The following is a 9,785-nucleotide window of genomic DNA, read 5'->3' on the forward strand; positions in this document are numbered from 1 at the left end:
ATGGGAAGGCCTTCCCTTGGAGGAGCCCCATTCTATAACCTCATTCAGTGCAGTTCCCCCCAAGTCCATGCATGTATTGCAGACAATAGAACCTTCTTGAATCCTCACGTCAGGGATGAAAATGACATTCATAACACCAGTTTTCCAGGTTACAATGAGAAAGGTACCACACATCTTTGCTTCTGCCAGGAAGATACTTTATTTGCACATAAACAACTCTAACCATTTGTTACAACTGTTTGTAAAAATGGTTTTGCAAGGGGCTTTTTGGTTCTGAATGGCTTTATAGTTTGTAACATGTATGCTTGGTCCAATGGCCTAGTTCCAGGCTCTCCCCACACTGTCAGCACCAAGAGGACAAAGACCATGTCTCTCCTTCTCCCTTTGTCCTATCTCTCACCCCCACCCTCTTCCCCCACTGCTCAGATAATCATTCAGGGCATATTGTAGATGGTTGTTAGTATAGTATTGTATTTCCTGCTTTTCCCAATTCTCCCTCACTTGTTGGGGATGCAAAGTAATATATGCCAGCATCTGATCTACTCATCCCTGACCAGCTGAGCTACCCAATTTTTCCAGACCAGAACTAGGCTGAGGCCTGCCTACAGGAGACCAAGGGCAGTCGCTGCTCCACCCAGAAGGTTTCTTCCATGGCCCTCCATCTAACTCCTGTCCATAAGCCCCATCTGCCCCACCTACCCTCCGCCAATAGAGGGGAAGAGAAAAAGTGTGGTTCTGCCTCAGATTTACAGAGCACAGAGCAGAAGGCCACCCTGAATTGTGGGACTGCTGAAGCTAGAAAATATCCCAACCTTCATTTTCAGGCAAGTTAAATGAGGCCCAACTAGGTCAGTGATTTGCACAAGGTCACATGGCTTCTTAGAAAGGCTGAGTTGGGTAGAAATGAAGTCTCCCACGCAGTACTCTTTAACTACCCTACCCTGACCCAATCACCGTCCTGCCTCCTTTCCCCCCAGCCATGCTGTTCTTGGTCTGGTAAATTATTGTGCTGCAGGGTAAGTGGGAATGACAATGCCTAGAATTATCTACATGAGTCTCTATTTTTCCCTTTATAATAAGAGAGGATCTGAGGGACCCAACCAACACACTATCAACTAGTGATGGTCTGGTTCCCCTACTAGTCTACAGAACTACTTCTGGGGAAGCGAAGGGATGAGAAGGCCTTTTCCAATCTAGGCCATGGTCAGTCTCTGAGACAACTGGATTCACCTAACTATGATCCTGAGAGAAGCAGGCATCAATAACTAAGGTGCAGACAAACCCTGAAAATCAGATGGTGACATGTGCTCTGCCTTTCCATTAGACAATTCCACCACCCCAGGTAGGATTCATGAGCTCACTGGACTGGGATCCAGAGGTGAGATCCCTGTGGTGAGATCTAGGTTGCCAGGCAAAAAGTGGAAGACACACAAAGTTTGGTTGTTCATCCCTTCCAAATCTCATGCTGAAATGTGACCCCCAGTGTTGGAGTTGGGGACCTAGTGAGAGGTATTTGGGTCATGGGGGCAGATCCCTCATGAATGGCTTGGCACCATCTTTGAGGTAATGAATGCATTCTCTTTCTATTAATTGCCACAAGATCTGGTTGTTAGAAAGAGCCTCCCTCCTCTCTCTCTTGCTTCTCTCTCGTCATGTGATATGCACACACCAGCTCCCCTTACCTTTCCACAAAGAGTGAAAGCTTCCTGAAGCCTTCACCAGAAACAGATGTTGGCACCATGCTTCTTGTACAGCCTGCAGAGCCATAATCCAAATAAACCTCTTTTTTTAATAAATTATCCAGCTTCAGGTATTCCTTTATGGCAAAGCAAAATGGACTAAGACGGACACCAAGCAAGGACACTGCTGACAGAAAAAACAGGGGTAACATGAGTTAAGGACCAGTCAGGATAGCCAAGCAGACTGGCCAATCTACCCTACTCTGGAACCAGCCATAACCCCCCAGGCTGAGCAGCTGGGACTAACTCTGTGAGTCAGATGCCATCAACTTCAGCACAAAGGGTCAACCTCATGTGCAGGGAGTCAGCTAGCCTGGGTTCAAATCCCAGCTCTGCCTCCTACTAACTGGGTGAACTTGAGAAAGTTAGCTAACTTTTCTGAGCATCAGTTTCCTCATCTATAAAATGGGGATACATACTTAATAGGATTGGTTAACAATTAATTATGAAAATGCCTGGAAGCTACTTGGTATAATATTTGGAAAATATAGCAATAAGAAATCAATTAATGGTAACTACATTTTTTGAGGCCCTGCAAGAACTTAGCTGTCTGGCAGATCTATGGGCTGCAAGGGGGATGGAGGTGTGACTGACACATCCGTAAGAATCTTCATCACTCCCTCACACAAGCAAGGAAGTAAAAAACAGACATTTCTCCACCATAGGATGCTTCTTGAACATGAGTTTCTCAGTTTGAAATCCAGACGTGTAGGATTTTTTTCCTCTTCCTTCTCTCTCACACTCAACACACACATCCTAGCCTTCAAGGAGTGGAGGAGTTGTGACAGCGATGATCCAATAGCTCAACCATGTGACTCTGTGGGTCACTGTATATCATGCTACCATCAACACAACACTCACAATTCCTGGCAGAAGGACAGCCTCCTGGGAGTCCCAGACTCATAAATACAACCAAGAAGACAGAGGAATAGATGTAAATCACTCTCAGTTTGTCATCCCTGCAGAGTTAGAGAGTGAAGCTCCACTCCAGGAATGGGCATTTCAAAGGGACTCATGTAATTAGAGAAAAAGGTGTTCATCAAAGGAAAGAGATTTGTATTTGAGAGCTGGATTTTCAGAGGGAACTGAAATAAAGTCCATTAGAAATCTGAGTCAGGAAGAACGATGCAAGATCCAAATGACATGAAACCAAAGCATGTTGCCTCTTGAATTATCCCTACCTCTAACCTAGCATAAATACAGTCACTCTTAGGGCAATCATTTATCTCTATCTGTATGGGAGAATTCGTTGGCCATGTGTAATTATTACCAACATCTCTGTCCACTCTCAGAAATGTCTCAGCTTGAACAATCAGTCAATCATAAATGATATGATTACACTATACTACAAAGTGGTAAAAAGCTTCTTAGCTGGTCAGAAACTTAGCATGTGAGAGAACAGTAGAATGGAATCAAACAACAGGAAATGGTCATCTTAGTTTAGATGGTAGAAATCGCTGCACCATCCTACAAGACCCACGTATTTACAGGGGAAGTTCTATATTTTCCCATTAGCAATTTATCTTGGAATTGCAAATGGGAAGTTTTTTCCTGGTGTCTAGCCCAAATCCCAACCCCAGGAGAGAAAGCCCCTTTTCCTCTGGTTCTGACCTCAGTGGAGATAAAGTAATGCTCTTATTTAAGCATCAGAAACATCCTTTCCTTGCATGAAAACACTTCTCTGGGTTCAGCCTGCTCTGTGGATTAAGCTTATCCTGACTCCCAGCCTTTCCTCTGAGGATGATGTTTCTATGACACAGTGTGATTCTAAACCAAGAGTAAGTACGAATCAATGTTCCAACACAGTGAACTATTACAAGTCCCAGATCTCCGCATGCACCCACAGCCTGAATCACCTGCTCTGAGCAGCCAGACTCACAGACACGATTGCAGCAAGTGACCTTAGTCCCCTGCGCAAGGAGGAAGCCGCGATCTCAAGGGAGACGTCGGTGGGTTAGTGTCTCCCATCATTCTCTCCAGGACATGGGCACAAAGCAAAAAAAGCACGGAAAACTGGATGTTCCATCCCTGGGAAAGGACGCACAACCACTCTCGCACAAGGAGACTCAAGCCGGATCAAAAAGCAAGTCACCCTATGCAGCCTGGCTTCCTCTGTGCTCTTTCCTCCCCTACTTCGAGCCCCAATTCCCAGTCCTGTCCCAGGAAAGGACCCACCCTAATCGCTCTGACCCGCAACTCCATAGACGCCCAGTCCACCCTACAGCAGTCCCGAGTCGCCTCCAAAGGCACATTCAGCGTCCTTCACGGAAACTTCGCTGCAAGCTCAGCCACTGGCCCGCGCGCCCTCCCCACCAGCGATCCGCGCACAAAACTTCCCGAAGCCGGGGACCTGCTGAGCCGCCCGCGCCCGGAGGCATGGAAGGGCGGCTGGAGGCCCCAAGGCTTGCGAAAACCCGGCAGCTCGAGTCCGCTCCCTTCTCGGAGCCTGGCTCCGCTCGCCGGCGGCGCGTGAGCCCCCCTCACTGCTTGGTGAGAACCCTGCATCCTCGAGCGGGATGCTGCCCTGAGCACCGCGGCAAGGAGCGCAACACGCACACCCTAAGCGCCAAAGAGCGCGGGGGCTTTCCCACGCCAGGACAATTCCCACGGAAGTTGCAAAGGAACGGACAGAGCGTGCAGAGGAGGAACAGGCAGCGCGTGCAGAGGAGATTCCGAGAAGGTTAAGGCCAACTACGTATCTGGAAGGTCCATGCATCCCCCCAACACGTAGCAGTGCCGTGGCCAGACCCGTGGCGCCGCCGGGGAGTGCAGCGCAGCCCCGCGGGCAGTGGATGCGGGGCGCAAGACAGACATATCTCCGGCAGTAAACACCCGAAGCTTACCTTGAATTAATGCAGAGTCCCGCGCTCAGCTGAATGAAGAGGGTGTGCTAGTATTCCCGAGACATCACTGAATTATTTTAAAAGAGGAAAGGGGTGGGGATGGGAGGGCGAAGACGGGGGAGGAGAAATGGTGAAATTGAAGGGGGAAGAAGGAGGAATCCACAGAAAGAATGGGGAAGGAAGGCAGGCGGAGGTGAGGGCCACAAACGGAGAACAAAATAAATGAAAGAGAAGAGAGACAATTTAACAAAAATCTGTCTCCTGCTCACACAGTGGAAAAGAAATTTCTGGCAATCAGAAAAAGAACTCGCATACATGCCCCCCCAGAGACGGCAGACTGGGACTAACAAAGGAGGAGGGAAGAGAGCTATATCCAAACAGCAGAAGAAATCGCTGTCCAGACACGGGCGGCAAGCGCGAGGCGGCGAGGGAGCTGCGGGAGGGTGGGAGCTGAACGCCGGCGTGAGCGCGCATACACCCGGGGCTGGGGACGGCGGCCGGGGGGAGGGGGGCGCCGCGAGGCTTCGTTTAGGCAGGGATTTGTGTTGTAAACCGCCTGAGGTCAAGAAATTTAGGTTAGGGTTTCTGTGGAAAAGTTCAATAACCTCAAACTTCCGCGGGCGATTTCCACTGGAGTACCCGATTCTCGTTTGCGGGCGGGATGGCCCCTTCCTGGGCTCCAGCTCTGGACCTCACCAGGGTCCTGGCCGCTGGCCTTACTGGGCAGGGAGAGGAAAAGCATGATTACATCTAAAAAGAAACAAGAGAACTGGGGGCTTCAAGGATCAAGTTAAGGGAGAAGGAGAGGTGTGGGGGACCAGCCCCTGAGCCAGACGCTTCCCAAGGGAAGCCCTAGCCCGATGCAGAGCCTGTTCGCTGCCTATGGACTGATCCAGAGGCTCTCTGAAGGTCTCCAGGGCCTAGCTGAGGGCTCTAAGGGAGACCCTGTTTCCTGTGGGCAGTTAAGGAGCACAAAAAATCAACAGCCCCAAAACTGAGTCAAACTGGCATTTCCAAGGCTTCCTAGACCTGAATCCCTCTAGGGTATCCTCTCCCCCATTTCTCTGGCTGTCTGCATACCTTTCCCTCAAAAATAATAGAAATGTCTCCCAGAACCCTGCAGGTAATGACTTTCCGTCCCACCCATCCATCTTTACAAGTCCCAGCAGGGTCCCTAGGGAGGCTTTGGCAGGTGGCTTATAAACAACTGCCTCCTGTCCTCCAGGAGCTCAGAGTCAGAGAAGAGAGGGGCTCCAGAAAGAGAGAAGAGGAGGCAGTGGGATTGGAAGGGACAAGAAGAGAAGGGAGTCACAGGGAAGGAGGAGGGAGAGAAAGAGGAGCGTTCTCTCCCTCTCCACTCTTATTGCTTCGGCTTAGCCTTGGCCCAGGTGGGTCAAGTCCTCAGAAGGCCTCGCTTGAGGGTGGCCAGGGCTGAATGACGACAGCTGGCCCTCCTACTTGGCCGTGAGTTTCCATGGCTGAGGGCAGAGCCTGGCACACAGTGGAAACGTGCACTGAAGGGAACTAAATAGCCACCACACCAACAGCTCCTCTCACCTTTCCTCTTAGCTGTGGCAGGAAAAGGGTGGCTATGTACCTTCCTTGGCTAGTTCCCAATTTACCCCCAGAAGGTCTGCTTGAGAGGTTCATGCTGTGAGGAGCCAGGATGTTGGCCCCGGGCCAAGTAAGTCCTGAAAATTCTCACCAAGCCTGAAAAGAATTGAGTCTATGAATCAGACTTTCAAAAGCTGGGCTTTAGCCTGACATTAAAAAGAAAAAAAAAATGTTCTGGCAGGGCGTTAGGAAAAAAATCAGGGCTACACCTCAGTTTTTCAGAGGCTGACAGATTTTTAGAACAGTCTTGGAGGTCTGGTTTCCCATATCAAAAGGTTTGTTTGGTTGGTTTTTCTGTTCAAGCATAAGAGTGCAGTGGGGGCCTCTCCTGAGCCCTTGAGAAGAGCCTGCCCGTAGGATTCAAACCCCCAGGTCAGAAGCACAACGTGGGGAAGGAGAGGAAGAGATTTTCCCCACTTTAAGAAATAACTCAGACTCTGCTGGAGATCGGGGGAATGAGAATGACTCCATGAACCCTAAAATATACTCTTCATGCCCCCACCACTACCCCAACACACACACACACACACACACACACACAGCACGCAGTTACCAGCCACCCAGGCCTTCTTCCCTCAGCCCGTAGCAGGAGCATTCACTCTGCAATGTGTGGGTTTTTTTTTTTTTTTTTTTAATGAAAAAGTTTAAAGAGCTAGGATACCAGACGGCTGATGGTTTTCCTGGCTTGGAATCTCCTAAAGAGCAGAGCGTCCATACCCACTCCTCTCCACCGTCAAAACAAACAGCAATTGTACCCACAAACAAGACTGTCTCTGACAACCCATTCATAAAATCGGGAGCATGGGATGCTCATCAACAAGATGATCCCACAACCCATTCCCTTTACCTATCCATGCAGGGGGCTCAATGCCAGATGCCCAAGTATGACCCCCCAGACATATCTGCCATTTTATTTCTTCCTTCCCTGGCCACAAGTAACAACTACTTAGAACACTATGGTGTCCTTTCAGACATAACAAAAATATTGGTTTTGGTTCTTGTCCCATTTGAATGAGCTGTGGCTGCTGCTCTAGACAGAGGAGGTAGGGGAACCAGGCTGGGATGCAGGAATTCTTCTCAGTGGCACACAGGGCCTGTCTCCCTCCATCCCTCCACCCATGCTGGTGCACCTCCCCCCACCCCCAGACCTCTATACATCTAGCAAGGGAAAGAGCCCAGTGCCCAAGATGCACTGCCTGTCCTCTCGGTTTTCAGCCAGACCTGCAAGAAAGCACCCTGGCCCAGACCTATGCCCCACATGACGCCCCCTAACGGGACTTTCATACTGGGACCAGGGCTTCAAAGAAAAGACCCTGGTTTAATAATTCAGCTTGCGCGAATGCTATTTAGTAGCCATGGCAACCAGTTCCCTGACATCTAGTTGTAGGCAAGATGTGGTTGGAAAGGGAAAGTGAGAAAGAGGAAAAGGTAGAGAGGAAAGGAAAAGAAAGAAACCCAGCTGAGTTGTCATCTAAACTTTCCCTGCTTTCACTCCACACCACAATCCTGACAGTGAGACGCCAGTGAATCTCAGCCAGCCATGCTTTTACCTAGCTTTCTTCCCTCCATCTCTGACTTTGCTCTCGCCCCACGTGTCTCCCTCTGTCTCCTCTTTCTCCAACCCACTGGAAGCTGGAGATCTAGTTTCCTCACTCAGCATTCCAACTAAACACCTTTGGGAGTCTGGTAAATTATTTAGCCTTTCTTTGCCTCCGTTTTCTTATCTTTAAAATGAGGGGCTTGTGGATGTCTGCTCTGGTTCCCTCTGGCCCTAACAATGCATGATTCTGTGGTCCTCTCTCTGTCTCACCATCTCCCGACCATCCAGTTTTTCCTGTCTGCCCATCTGTCTCTGTCTCTCCCTCCCTCTGCATGTTTGTTTGCTTCCTGTACTTCTCCAGCTCTCTCTCTCTCCCCCCGAACCCCTTGTTTTTTATCTCTCATGAATACCATTTGCCATGAGGTTTCACCTGTGAAGCGGTTATGTTTCTAACAAATACTTCACTCCCCCTTGCTGGAAAGCATCCCATTACCTCCCTTTACCCAGATAATTCCCCTTCATCCTTTAGATTACTGATCAGACATCAGCTCCTCTAATAAACCTCCCTGCTCCCCAAAACAGGGCTAGTGCCCCTCTTAGAAGCTCCCATAGTGTCCTGGGTTAACCCCTATTGGATCTTATCTCACTGTATAGTACTATAACTGCCTTTTTATTTGTTGGCACCTTGACTAGCGTGTGAGCTCACTTAGGGCAAAAAGAGTGCCTTCTTCATTGCCGTATCTCCAGAATCTATCATTTGGAATGAACTTAAAAAGTAGTTGAATGGAAGTATAAATAAACTAAAGCCACAGGCTTCTGAATCACTGCTTGTTAAACACTCAAGACATGACCTGGAAGGAGCACAGGGTAGGAAGCCCAGGCAGGAGCCTCCCCCTGTACTACAGCAGAGAGAGGGAAGGAGACCTCCTCCTCTTTGGACTGTTTTGAGGAGGTGGGGGGCCAAGAGCAAGGGTATCTTTCAGACATTCTGGGTGGACAACCCAGCTCTTGAAGGAAATGAGGATGGGCAGCAGCAGGAATGGGGAAAGTGATCAGTGCCAAGTGGGTGGTTCTCTTCAGCCCATCTCTGGGGTTGCCCTGGTGCCATTTGGGCAAACCTAAAAGGTAACTTTACACATCCAGTGCTAGGAGTTTCTTTCATGGTGTCAGAGCTACAAGCAACTGCCTAACAACCAATGTCTCCCAGCCTTTTAGCCTGACCCTTTCTTCCTGGGAGCAGACAGAGGCTGGGATAGTGCTACCAGAGGCACATGGGCCATGTGGGCAGTATTTCAAGCCCCTGCTGGGAGACGTCAATGTGGATTTTGGTCACCCAGGAAGCAGCTTGTTTTAAAAACAGAAAAGAAAATATTCTTTTGGTAATCATCTTTTGATGGACAAATAAGACCTCTGTATTTTAAAAACCCTCAGCTATAAATGTGAATGAAAGGCAAGAATTTGAAAGACAGGGTTTCTTCCCAGTGCCTCCTAATGAATTCTCTTTCATTCATACATCACACAAAGCGGGAGGGACAGAGCTGGTAAACACACATACACATAAGCCCTTATACTTGTGTGCGCAGAGCTACCATTAAGTTGAGACAACCTCTAACACAGGGCTAGGTTTTGCATGGTGTGTGGCCCCCCCATTCATCACTCAGAAACCTAGGAATGCCTGTCTGAAGCCCCAGTCTTCATACAGCTACCCCCACACACACACAAATAATTCTTAATCCAGACGGAGCTGCCTTGCACTCAAAGATCTGCCAAGTGACACACAGTCTTCTTGATATTGTGCACATATTGAGTGACATATTTCATTAGCAGATGTTCATGAGTTGTCCCTACCACCCCCTCCCCAAGTGCAACATTCACATATCCCTCATGCAATAGGCAGCTAGCCCCAAGCTTAAGAAAGAAGGATGAGGTTTAAAGCAGGAAGCTAGAAAAGAAAAAAAAATACAAAAAGACCAGCACATACCCTGAAAAAAGACACTGCTGTGTAAAAATCATACCCCCAAACCTGGATTTACAACCACATTAGATTAT

At 48.8% G+C, this 9,785-nt stretch overlaps 1 protein-coding gene across 1 annotated transcript in view; it reads right to left on the reverse strand.

Moving 5' to 3' along the window:
• Positions 1-4,949, reverse strand: part of CACNA1E (calcium voltage-gated channel subunit alpha1 E) — a 503,244-nt gene extending 498,295 nt beyond the window's left edge. The window contains exons 1-2 of the mRNA XM_055233511.2: positions 4,898-4,949; positions 4,583-4,649 (exon numbers count right to left, since the gene is read on the reverse strand). The gene's annotated coding sequence lies outside the window, so the exon portion shown is untranslated. The remainder of the gene's footprint in view (positions 1-4,582; positions 4,650-4,897) is intronic.
• Positions 4,950-9,785: the final 4,836 nt, after the last annotated feature.

Source organism: Symphalangus syndactylus, chromosome 19, assembly GCF_028878055.3.
Source record: "Symphalangus syndactylus isolate Jambi chromosome 19, NHGRI_mSymSyn1-v2.1_pri, whole genome shotgun sequence".
NCBI lineage: Eukaryota > Metazoa > Chordata > Mammalia > Primates > Hylobatidae > Symphalangus > Symphalangus syndactylus.